At 39.7% G+C, this 13,766-nt stretch overlaps 1 pseudogene; it reads right to left on the reverse strand.

Annotated features, from left to right (window-relative positions):
- Positions 1 to 12,535: 12,535 nt before the first annotated feature.
- On the reverse strand, positions 12,536 to 12,653 carry LOC145417008 (5S ribosomal RNA; annotated as a pseudogene).
- Between the last annotated feature and the right edge of the window lie 1,113 nt (positions 12,654 to 13,766).

The raw sequence follows: 13,766 nt of genomic DNA on the forward strand, positions 1-13,766 counted from the left end.
TTTTTTGTCTGCAAAATATACTAAATGTAACTGTTTCTCATTTTTTGGAATTCTCAGCGTCGAGTCCCACCAAAATCTGATCAAAGTTTCCATGCTTATCACAAAGGGGGTTAAGATATAAATTTAAGCACCATCTTTATAGCATACGTTGAGTCGACCTATTATTCCGAAATTTGCATGTAGTCTAGCCTACACATAGTAAAGGTCGGTACAGTTCGATTCGAGCCAATTCTAGCGAGTCTAACCCTATCGAGCAACTGCTCTATCTAAACTTAAGTGAAGTGTGGCTTGAACTTAACTGATGTTTAAATTCCTTTCAAATCTGTCAGTGCAAGCCAAAAACAGATGTTGAAGCTTTTCCCACTTTAACTCGTGTATGTGGTCCGTGTGTTTGATCAGTCTTCATCTTACTGCTCAGTCCTGCGCGAAGCCTCCCTAGTTATCCGGGTTTGAGATCGGCTCCAAGTTGGGCTGTCACTCCCCCCCCCTCTCCCCGTAGTGGCTGGGGTGACGGTGAAACAGGGGTTCGTTCTTAACTAGCGGGTGACCTCCTTCGTTTAGTTCACTTTATCAACTCCCCAAAACGTAAACCTGTGTCATGCAGGATCACATTACTGTTCAACAAAGAGGGAATAGGATCTTCAAGCAAAGTACTCTGCGCCCAGCGTAAAATCGCATGTTCCGGCCTTTAGGGTTGACGACATTGCTTCCAACCATCCTGGCAGTTTACAATATTCTCGTTTACTCCTTGTTCACTTAATGAATTTGTAATTGCTATGTTCTCCACTGCGTCGAAAGCCTTTTCGTAATCAACAAAACCTAAGCACAGTGGTTTATTATGTACTGTGGTTGTCTCGGTTAGCTGATTCATTGTATGTAAATGATCTGTAGTCGAATACCCGCTTCGGAATCCTGCCTATTCATGAGGTTGGTTTTCTTCCAAATTTGCTGTTATTCTGTTCGTAAAGACTTACGTGAAAAGTGTAATTGATAATAAGCTAATGGGGAGATAGTTACTAAGATCTTTTGAGTCGTCTTTTTTGTAAAGCAAAATAAGTGTTTCGTTACACCATATTTGATAATTTTCTTTATACACTGAGTAAATAGATGGGAGAGCCGGTTTTTAACTTCTACTCCTGCATCCGACAGTAACTCTGCTGTTATTCCATCTTCTACGGGTACTACTAAGAGAAAACATTATTTCGTATGCTGTTACCTCTTGTATTTCATTTACATTAACTGAAAAGTTACCTATCGGTACTTTTGTCTTTGATGGAAATACTTCTTTGTAAAATTCTTCAGTTTTGCTCACTATCTTCTCTCTGTACTTGATGACTTCATTTTTGTCTTTCAGTGATATGATTATGTTGCTTTCTTAGTGCCCTTTTGCCTCGATGAGCGCAGAACCTATGTTTTTTAAGTGGTAAATACGTTATTCCCACAGTTGCTTTCTTAAGATGAGCATACTGTTAATAACGGCCCGAGAAAAAGTAATGAAAACTATTTAAAATGAAATATGTTCAGTTCCTGTGTATTGTGTGAAGTGTGTGTGTGTGTATTTTTTGAAGGAATAATATACTGCCTTACTGATTCCAAAACGACTATAGCCGACTGATCTGCTCAGAGTCGATGTCACTCTAAATGATTATTTCTCAAAGTTCTTTTGTTTTTCATGTGCAATGTTTCCTGTTTTTACCGGTAAATGTTGAAATCACAGGCAGAGTTTCGAACTGTTACCATAGAGGTAGAAAAACTATGTGAAACTGGAATTCCAAGACGAAACTTTGCATATTTATTTAATTGTTGTTATCAGCAGACGTTGTCACCTAGCTTATAGTGCGATAGTATTTTAATTTTCCTGCCATCACATACGTTTTACTTCTAGCTTAGGGAAAACATCTATTATTGAAAGAGCTAAGTATTTTCTCGTAAGGTTTCAGTATATCCATCGTGATACATACCTGAAGCAGAGGCCGTTAGTAGACAGATCAGGGGAAATTCAAAAGACAACTAGAAAGGGAACATTGTGAATAAATACATAACGTTTCCCAAATTTGTTTCTTATATGCGAATTTATGAATCAGTTTGTATTTTTAATTCAAATAATGAAAGTGAGCAAACAAACAGGCCAGGGGACATGTTCGAATCGGACTCACCCCGCACCGAAACTGCATCAATTCTGAGTCGAGTATGTGGATTGTTTGGAGCATTTTTTTTTTTTTTAGTTTTACTTTTATTTTGGCATTTGGTGGTTCTGTTCCTGTCTTTTCATGGTTTCACGCTCTTCGTTTTACACAATTGGCCTTTAATAATATTTTAAATACCGAAATGAATGAGAAAAGTGTCTCAGCGAATCTGCTCCGAACCTAAAACTAAATTCGCAGCTCAAGAGAATGCATTTTTGTATTGGATGGTTGATTTGATATCTGGTGAGCTGTACCCCTTCTTTTGGTGGTTACTCTCCCGTTTTTAACATTTTTCGGGGTCTAAAGTACCCATAACTGTTTAAAAAAATCCAGAGGGTGCCTCGAGATGCCAGGCCAGATGCTATATATGCAAGGTAATTTCCAGACCAATCGGCCCAGAAATAAAGGAGCGAGACCGTGGCAACGAGTGGTGGTAAGAACGAAAAGATTAACACAGAGAAAACAGAGGAATTTTCACGGGAAACGCACTGAGTTGGTTGGATTTTTAAGCTGGGAGAAGCTTATATGCTTGCAGGAGAGAGAGAGAGAGAGAGAGAGAGAGAGAGAGAGAGAGAGAGAGAGAGAGAGAGAGAGAGAGAGAGAGAGAGAGAGAGAGAGAGAGAGAGTTATTTTCCCTCTTTTCAGTCTTTCACGCCTCTCCGCTCTCACCTCCTCTCTCCCCCTCCACTATTTTATTGTATCCAGGTGTGTGCTTCTCTGTCATCCCCTCAATTCCTCCCCCCAGCCCTCCTCCCCCCACACAGGCATATTTCATTGTGTTTTATTGCTCACCATAACTCACCCTTTTATATTTAGGTAGGCGCTAGTAAAACGGGATCTCGTGAAAGTGAAGAAGGAAATTCAACTATTTGGAGGAAAACAGAATTGACTGACTGAGGGAAGGATGGACTCATAACGTAATTTACTGTCGTGGAAGAGCTGAATGCAAGACGAGGAATGAAAAACCGCAAGGAACTCCATGCTTATTACTCTTATCATGACTGGTAACTTTTCTGGACGTACACGTTACTAGTATTATTTTGCACAGAATTACTTACTGCTGAAGGCAAAAAGTACCATACGCATTTAGCACCCACTGTGGTTGATATACCCTCTGTTTTTCAGTGATAACCAAGCTACCATTTCATTATTACTTGCGGAGATTAACGTCTTCTCCTTGTTGGGTCGTACCTGAAGTCCTGGCCACTGCAACTTTCCTTAGATCACCTGGGTTTGTCTGAATGGAAACTAGTTGACTGCAGGCTAAGTGGAGCAACACCCTCGCCCCCTACACTTTACTTAAGTCGTCTGTAGTTCCCATATCATATTTTTCTTTATATCTGATACTCACACACTATTCGATTCGATTTAGGAAAAGCCTTTCACACCAATTAGATTAACGTTTTCATTTCTTCTCCTCCTCTTCTTTCTCCAGCTTCACTTCCCTCCAATTAATCAATGTCTTCTCCTGCTCCTTCGTTGAACCCATCCTCTTGCCCACTCCATATTCAGCGAGAGAATATTAAGCCGTGCATATGACGTCTTTTTAATCTTGTTCTTACCTACGGCACTCAGTTATATTCAGCTTAGGAAACCTCGCTTGTGGTGGAGAGGTTCGTTAATGGGTAACATAGGCAGCCCGTCCAGTTGGAAAATCTCTCTCTCTCTCTCTCTCTCTCTCTCTCTCTCTCTCTCTCTCTGTATGTATGTATGTATGTATAATCAGCAGCAGAAGCATCTATGTATGTGTGTATAATCAGCAGCAGAAGCAGCCCTGCAAGTCTACTGCTCAGCAAAGGTCACCTCAACCTTTTCCACGAATATCCTGACTGTGACAAGCTTTGCCTGCAAACTTCTCTATCTCATCTCTCCACCTCTTGTCTGTTTTTTTGTTTTTCGTTTTATTTTTCTGCAACGCTTACAATCTCTTGAAGTTCAGTCACTCAACCTCTTGCTCCATCGGTTATCCCTTCTCTTGCTACAAGACCTACCCATCTCCATTTCTGTTGTCTTGTAACTTCAACAGTATCTTTGGCTTTATTCTGCTCTCTCACCCAAGTTGATCTGTTCCTGCCTCTTAAAGATATTCCCAACAATGACCTTTCCATTATTCATTGAGAAGGGATTATAGTTTTACATTGTCATTTTCCAGGTCTCTCAGCCTTACTTCATAGCTGGGATAGTATATTCGTTATCCGCTTTTCGTTTCATGCATATTGGCAGGCTATTTTTCATGATTTATGTATGTTTATCGAAAGCTTTCCATCCAGTTGTAGTGCGGCTTTTTGTATCGTTATCATGGTCTTCCTTTAGTTTTATTATTTGCTCTAGGTACTTGTACTCCTCGATTTCTTCAAGAATTTCTTCGCTTATGTTGATAACGCTCTTTGGTGTATTTGGATTAAACATTACTTTACTTTCTCGGTTCATCTTCAGCCCTACTTTGAGACTTTCTCTGTTTGTGTCATTTAACATTTCTTGCAAGGTCTCTGCTGTTTCTAAGATTAGAACAATGTCATCTGCAAATCATAAATGATTTAGGTTTTTTCTATCCACGTTTGCTCTTTTGTTCTCCCAGTCTAGCTTTCTGATAATACTTTCTAGGCATTCTGTAGATAATTTTGGTGAATCTGTATCTCCCTGACGCCCTCCCTTCTTAATCTTAATTTTTTCCGTGTCTTTATATAATTTAACTATAGCAGTTCTCTTTTATGTATATGTTTTTGAACAGTTCTATGATGTTCGCATTTACTTCTTGTTCCTGCATGGAATTTATAATTGCTATGTACCCCACTGACTCGCAATCCTTTTCGTAATCAACAAAACCTAAGCACATTTGTTTATTATATTCTGTAGTTTTCTCGGTTAGCTGATTCATTGTGTGTTGATGATCAGTAGTCGAATACCCGCTTCAAAATCCTGCTGTTCACGAGGTTGGTTTCCTTCCAGATTTGTTGTAACTGTGTTCGTTAAGACTTTAGTGAAGAGTTTGTAAATAACTGGTATAATGGGCCGATAGTTGTCTTTTTATATAAGGGAAAATTATTGCATTACAACATGTTTTGGGAAATTTCTTTTTTATCCATCTGTCTGTCTGTCTCCCTCCCTCCCTCCCTCTCTCTCTCTCTCTCTCTCTCTCTCTCTCTCTCTCTCTCTCTCTCTCTCTCACTTTGTCTCTGTCTCTCTGTCTGTCTGTCTGTCTCTGTCTGTCTGTCTCTGTCTCTGTCTCTCTCTGTCTCTCTCTCTTCTTGGTGTTGGTATTCGTTTTTCCTTTACTAACACTCATTGCCACGCCATCATGTTTTTATTCTGAGCCGACTGGCCTGGAAGTACATAAGCACCTACGAAACAAAGTATTGACACTAATGTGAAAAATGAAAATGACTCCAGAAGTTGAATATCATACAATGCCAGTTATTCCTATCCAATAGCACTAGTTCTGGTTCCAAGATTGTGCAATATATCGGTTACTAGTCACAGTTTCTATCTTATGCATGATAATTATTGTTAATAGAGACATAATCACATTCACTGAGATTAGTTTTTCTGTTGTCGTCCTGCCCTTCCTATGTACTGTAACGCTTTTGCCCGCATCCACAGGGGCTTGTTAATAGAGACATATACTGCTTTTCCCTAACTGTCACACACTCACTCAATGAGTTACTATTTTTTCTTTTTGCTTTGGTCTAGGCCTTACGGGGGTAGGGGATGTTACGAAAGAGAAATGTTATACACTTTAAACATCCACAGGACCCAAATTACAGGGAGGGGGGCGCATGGACAAAGCCATTAGGATCGGCCAGAATTTTATAACTCAGGATCACGATTTTATAATAGTGGTAAACCACTGGTCTAAGACGATTTAGGAATCAGAGATAACTAAATAACGTTGCTACATCATTTAGTGTCACAGAGGTTATTCCCATATCATAAGTTTCCGCCCATGGACTGTTTCGCAGTGCCTCTAAAATTTCCGTTCCTGTAGCTGCTGATACAGCAGCCGCCTCAGGCAGCGTATTTTGTTCGGAAGGGATGAACTTATCCTGTCTCATACATTGCAGTAATCTGTAAGCGCTCATCAAACAGCCTGCTTTCGTGTGGTCACAAAAAATATCTACGAATTCGTTACAATATTCATCACAGGAAGTAAATGTCTCCAAGAATCTACATCTTATGAGGGATCCCACTCAGGAGTAACCATCATTAATCTGCTCCTAACATGGGCGATTTTAGCACTGTTTGGGGCAAGTCCTTTGTTTGTAACTGCAGACTGGAGATCGCTAATGGAATCATACACGGTAATATCAGGATTCATTTCTATAGATTTAGGACGTGATGCATATTCCAAGGTGATCGTTTGGGGGGCAGGAGGGGTTGAAGTGTGTGATGCCGTATATTAAAAAGTAGGAGAAGAAAGAGAAGGGAACTGAGAAATGTGTAATGTACTGATAGTAAAATATGAATGGGAGTCAGCTGATGAACTATTTCTTGATAAGTCTTTCTGTTTCTCAAACGAGTAAGACCGTCGTGTGAGCTATCACTCTGGGTCGGTTTTATTTACTATCCTGAAGTATATGTATCATCTTCAGGTAAATTAATCTTCTTAGTTTAAGGAAATGTCATGAAAAAATTAATTGGATAAAAAAATAAGGACAATGTAAATATTAAGTAAGTAATACAGGTGAAGAGATTATAAAAAAAAAACTGAAATAAATTATTATGTACAATAGCAGTTAACAAAGGAGGGTCTTCATATATAAAATATTTACAAATGAAGTGTTCACATGGAAGAGTATAGTAAAATAAAATCTAGAGTATGAAAAATAATCAGGGGAAGTTGTTTTAAATCCAGTATTATAATTGTATCAGAGAAGAGAAAAAAAAATGTACAAAGATTAATTATTGGTCCGGAGATAACAGAAGAAAGTTTTTACTGAGTGGCTCTAATTCACCACCAATTTATACAGCACATGGCGTAGGGTGTGCTGTGAGTTGGTACTGATAGCTGGTGGGAGGCGAAGAGGGCGATTTGCAGGTCACCGGGTCACTGGGGGGTTGACAATCAGAAGAAATGTAGTTGGAATGAAGAGCCATGAATGTTTGGTGACGGGCAGGCTTGGCGACAGACAGGCTTGGTAACAGGCAGGTTTGGTGACAGACAGGTTTGGTGACAGAGAGGCTCGATGACGGAGAGTCTCGGTGACAGACGGGCGCGATGACAGACAGGTTTTATGACAGTCAGGCTTTGCGACAGATGGCAGACAATCAGTGTACAGGCTATTGGATTTGACGGCAGACTGACTTAAACTATGGCTTGTTCTTGATCTTGCTGTCATAACAATGTGAGATGCAGGCCCGTAGATATACCATCAGGATTTCATCTTATTCTTAAAGACTACGTGTTGCCAGTGGATGCTTTCTGGGGAGTGGGTTGTGTTACATCCCCGGAGTCTAGTCGATCTCTGTCTATCGTAAAATCTTTCAGGAAGGTAAGAGAGATTCCTTTGCGTGTTACCCAGTGTCATGACTACAGTATGCTGTGTACACATGAAACAAAACTTCTCAGCAGATTTTGCAAGAGGATGCCGGCCACTAAGTCATGATATTCTGGCAGCGTCTGAATAATGACGAATAAGCAACAAACATCCGCTCGCTTACACGTGTGTGTGTGTGTGTGTGTGTGTAAAACAAGGATGATGTTTATGTATTTCTTATAGTGCTGCCTTTGACTGGGTCCTTTCCAGACTAAGCTCCATTTATTTTTCCTAAGTCTACTTGTCATTGTCTTATTTTCATAGTTCGTTGTGCAAACTTGACTTTTGTTTCCTCGCCTCCTGGATTGTTTTTAAAGGAGTAGTTCATACGGAGAGGAACAAAAAGTTTCAATGCTCGTCAAGTTATGTGACTGCCGTTCAAAAAGTACATGAGTAATGCTGTTGTAAATTCATTGACAAGCTCTTTAATTATGATATACCCATGGAAAATAATTTCTTCGCAACAAGGAGTAGAATACAAACACTTAAAAGTAAAAATTTTCATTTATTGCTTATGAAATAAGTCACAGATTATAAATGTGTAGAAGCAGTATTTACTGCTTAAAGCATCTAACATCTGTCTTTTCCATTGTGTTTTTCAGTATTTATTTCTCTCCTGCTGCGTGCATTTCATACTAATATATTTTGTAAGTGACAAATAGGGCGAAAGAGCAATAACGGGTAATGTTGTTTTTTGATTATTCCCGACAAAATTTGTAATTACTGTACTTGTTATCCTGTTGTAGCACTGCAGTGTTCATTTCAAAGTCCAACCGATTTTTTTTTTTATGAAGACATTCCATTGACAACAATATGATGATATCTGAGGCATGAAAAATGCGGCGGAAACAAACTGTTTTGGACAAAATGTAGGTTGGGGAGACTGTGCCGGTGGAACAGTGAGGAAATTTTAAAGTGACAAATGATTATGCCACACATTTATGACATTATTATTTCAATTACGTTTCAAATGTTGAATAAAACGACTCCTACTTAGTACCACAGCATGTCATTATTATCGAAGTTATTCATTTGAGTAAAATAAAAAGTATTTGCCATCCTCCCTTTCGATGACATTGTTTCTTATGGAGGACCTGTAATAAGGTGAAAAATCGACGTACATTTAGCGAGAAAAAATAACAGGTGGAAAATTCATGGTTGCGGAGAAAGAGACTACATACCTTCGACATACTGCACCACTGTCTCCAAACCAGAGAAAAAAAATTAGAGTGCTTAATGGAACTATGTAGTTCAGAGCCATTCTGAGAGAAACATAGGCTGTCTTGTAATAATTCATAACTTTGAGGAAGTTACAACAGCCTTTATGAAAGTACTTAAGAAAATTATATTCAAATGTTACCGGTTTCACTTAGAACATACAATGGGACGACATATTCAGAAAGTTGGGCAAAGTCGAACACGAAAATGAGACACGAGACACAGGACTGCACGACAGACACGGTAGACACCCAACAAACATTTCCCCAGGCATATGTAACCATCATCTTGCAATCGCAGTTCCTGTTTCAGTTCTAGGAGAAACAAACTAGGATAATGAGATCCTTCCAAAATTCTAATACTTTGCCCAGGCTGTCAATAGTTTCAGATTACGAAATATCTAGAAACTAAGTCAACACTGGAAAAAAAAATAATCTGTTTCACTTTATCTCTGTTTTACTTGTGACTAACATGGAAACTTGACTGCAAACTCAGCGGGTGCGTATCAGAGTTCGGATGGACATGGGCCTAAGCTAAACTTGACCATTTACCTTGGCAACAACCCAAGTGTAGTAGATAGGCGTTAATATAGAGCCGTTTTAATCAAGAATGACTGGATCAAACTGCTGTACTGAAGATGTGATGGCGGATATTCCAGACGACAGAGTGTATGGTATAAAGAGAAGAGATTACGGGCTTCAGCGTCAATGATAGAAATTTGTTGTAAATGTGGGTCTTCAAACAACGTACATCTGCATTTTGTCTGTTGATCAACCCCTTCAACACGCTGATGTATTATAATGAACTGGAAGACATTGAGTTCATTAACCCCATTTCTACTAGAGGACTCTGCCACACTAAGCAAAATCATCTGATATCTGTAAGAATAAAGTAAGACAACATTGTATTGATGGAATAGTTTCCTCTACCTTCCATATCCTTCTGCCGATTAGTAATCTTCACTTTCCCCCATTCCACACCCCTCCTCTCCCTTCTCTCTACGGGGTAAATCGCTTTCCATGCAAGGACCAGCAATGCAGGTGTCTGCATCAGCTGCAGATTTACTAGTTATCTTCATAGGGATCTCGCCCATTATTATTTGCCAGATTACATCAGCTCTTCATATGAGGCCCACTGGATGATTATGTGTTGTCACCAGTAAACCACAAATTCCAAGTGCACATGCCAACTGGTCCAGCTGCATGTAGTGGAAGCTGTGTTTATTATGTGTCCGACTTTGACCGTGATTCAGACTCCGTTCTCCAATACCCAGCAGTCATCCTATGTGACACGCAGCGTCAAATTTAGGCATGCATAACTGTCTGCGTTTCGTGTTTCTGAACAGGAAAGTTCATTTCGTCCCAGTATTGCTTTTCAGTAATGCGTAATAACGAATACCTTAATCACAGTTTTTAAGGTCATGGTCCGGGATACAGGATGTGGTGATCAGTACCTCAGCAATATGTAGGCTTTGCGCACACTCTTCAGCCATTCTTTGTCTTTTATTCTTTATCTATTCCCATTACGTCCATTAGCCTCTACTACCAATTCTCCAATTTCTCCATTTCCCTCCCCCTCTCTCCTTTCTTTCCCTCCCTCCCTTAACTGCATCCTAGCACAATGCAGGCCAACCCTCCCAACCCCCTACCCCGGATAATTAATTTTGCAATGCAGCATTAAGCCCATTTATTGAGATATGGGGCTTTGTGAAGAATGGGACGGGAGGTATTAGAATGAAATAGAGAAAGGAGGAAGAGGAGAAAATGGATAAGAAGCGAGAGCAGTGGAAAAGACTATAGACACATTTCGGTATTAGGCCACAGATAAACGGAAGGAAGCAAAGCCAAACACGAGAAGGGAGATGAGGGAAAGTGTTGCAGAAAGTGCGATGTAAGAGGAAGTATATTCGCGAGCCGCAGACTGTTCACCTTCCACTTTATTGCTGGCTGAAAGGAAATCTTGGGTATGATTTTACAAGGAAGACCTTTTATTAGTGGCTCGAAGCTTTTCTGTACTGAATGAGTAACAGTGACACCGGGATGTGTTTCTTGTGTAGTCATAAGAAAGTTTTGCATAACCAGCTTAATCACCAACAGGTCTTTGGCGTGATTACCCGGCTACGAGTTCCATCCAGCCAAGAGCTGACTTGAGGATGAGCAAGAATTATGGCTTGTAAGTGAACAAGAGTCAGTTTGTTCCCGTAAAATAATCTCCGCTTTGTCAACTGCAGATATTTCACCCTTTATTGACCTTTTTATCTTACATGCCATATTCCACCCATTCCTATTTGGTCTTCAGCGACATCGTTTCTCCGGAAATTGGGGCTTGTACTAAATGATAGTTACAGAATTTCAATTGCCTAAAGATAAAGTACAGTTTCTTACTAAGTGCTAAGGGATACGACAAAAAGGAAGCTGTGAGTGGCATATACCGTAACGAACGTGAGGGAGGAAATATAACAAGTGATAAAGAGCTAATAAAGGAGGATCAGGAAGAGGGGGGAAGGTTAGTGAACCCTGCATAACTCACAGGGTCTCAGACAAAGGACTCGCTAACCAGGATAAATTAGCCTTAAATCACCCCCACTTACCAAGTAGTAGTTACCACACTGAAACCCTGATCTTTAGCAGGGCGAGCTAATTATACCTCATACCAATTAATCTGGCCAGGCATGTATGGCAACACTGTTCCTGCCGAGATTCTGATTGGCTGGAGGTGTTTGTTCGATTTCGTTGTTGCTTAAATAGATACTTTCTTTATTATCAGATATGATGCTAAGTTTGTCAACAGTACAATCGTCAAAAGCAATAAGAAATCCGTTATATACTTAACAACAATGAATTCTGCGTAGGAAGATAGAAATATGAGTCAACAAAGTATTTTAGCAGTCAAAGTCAAGGTCAGCATTCGAACAATTCCTTTAAATCTCCGACACTCGATAATATAACAGAAAATTGAGGAAACCTGCTTAATCTAAGCGTTGGTGTAACATTTAAATTTTAAGATCAGTCCGTACTGTGATAATAGAGGAGATAAAATGAAATAGTTTTCCTTTAGCCTACTTTGATTTTCGATTTTTTTTCAAACCTTCCTCCCCGCACAACTCGTCTTTTCATTAGAACTTTTAATTATTCAGAGTTGTGGCACCGTTAAAGGGTGCGGACTGATCTTAAAATTTAAATGTGTGTTACACCAACGCTTAGATTAAGCAGGTTACCTCAATTTTCTGTTATATTATCGAGTGTCGGAGATTTAAAAGAATTGTTCGAATGCTGACTTTGTTGACTCATATTTCTATCTTCCTACGCAAATTTCATTGTTGTTAAGTATATAACGGATTTTTTTACTGCTTTTGACGATTGTATTGTCGACAAACTCAGCATCACATCTGATAATAAAGAAAGTATCGGTTTAAGCAACAAGAATCTCGGCAGGAACAATGTTGCCATACATGCCTGGCCAGATTAATTGGTATGAGGTATAGTCCATCCATAGCCAGACGCCATGTATCCCAAACGGGGTGGTCAAGGGCTTAGAGTTAATTGTTTTACAGGGAGGGGCACTAATCCTCCACCAACCCCACTTGACACGTAGGGATGCCAACAGCATCTGGTGTTCCCAGGCGGTCACCCATCCAAGTACTAACCAGACCCAACGTTGCTTAACTTCGCTGATCGGACGGAAGCGGTGTACTCAACGTGGCATGAGGGATAGTCAAAGTTCTCAAATGACGTGAACAAATGACTTATGTATAATAAAATTCCTTCTTCGTGCTTGAGGCGTTAGACACAGCATGTAATAAATCTTTCATTACCAGAACGCTGTCTTATAATCAACAGAGTCGTCAGGGTGTGGAAAGAAATATGGTGGAAAACATAGGACTGAAGGGGTAAGTAACGAAGGTGATGGGGGTAAATAGTTGCCACTTTACATTAATATTACAATTTTTTCATTTTATTTTTACTCCATCAGAGTGAAGACTGTGTGTGTGTGTGTGTGTGTGTGTGTGTGTGTGTGTGTGTGTGTGTGTGTGTGTGTGTGTGTGTGTGTGATGGTTTTGAACTGTTGGGAGAGAAGTATTTGTAAAAAATCTGTGTTACTAGAATGACTGTGTTTGTAAGCCAGTGTGTGTATAAAGCAAATCATGAAGGAAATCTTGATAGACTAAGGTGCGAACATGTGAGAACAAATAAATGGATATGTTACTGAACCCTCTCAAATATCCGACCCCATGTGAGACTGAATCCCAGTTCAGGAGGACTGGAGACGCACGGCCTACTGACCAAACCGCTGAAGGCTGCATTTCATAAGTCTGTTAAATTATGCCCAGGTAAGGATCGAAGAATGCCTGGATTTGCAAAGAGGGCTACCTGGCTTAGGATCGATGAATACCAAAGTTAGGGCGGAAGAATGACGAGATTTAGGAGCAAAGAATTTCCAGGATATGACCGAAGAATTCGTTCATTAGGAATGCAGAATGACTTGGTTAAAGCCGAAGTACTCGTATGCCTAGGTTTGGACCAACTAATGTCTAGGTTAGAACCGTAGTGTGCCCATGCAAATTACAACTATTACACGGTTAGGCTAAACCGAAAAAAAACTTGGATAAGAACCGAAGAATACCAGAGTTAGTAAAGAGGAATGCTGACGTGCGTTTCTCGAACTATTTTGATTTGCAAATCTCCAAAATCTTAGCAAAGATTTGCAAAAGTTATCTATAGATTTCAATTTTTCGACTACTCCTACATTTATTCCTAAATGACTGTACAGTATTACTACAGGTACCTCGTATTTTAACTGTGAATATCCCTCATAAATATAACTTTCC

Source organism: Coenobita brevimanus, chromosome 1 (assembly GCF_032717465.1).
Source record: "Coenobita brevimanus isolate Jiangsu-jjx chromosome 1, ASM3271746v2, whole genome shotgun sequence".
Lineage (NCBI taxonomy): Eukaryota > Metazoa > Arthropoda > Malacostraca > Decapoda > Coenobitidae > Coenobita > Coenobita brevimanus.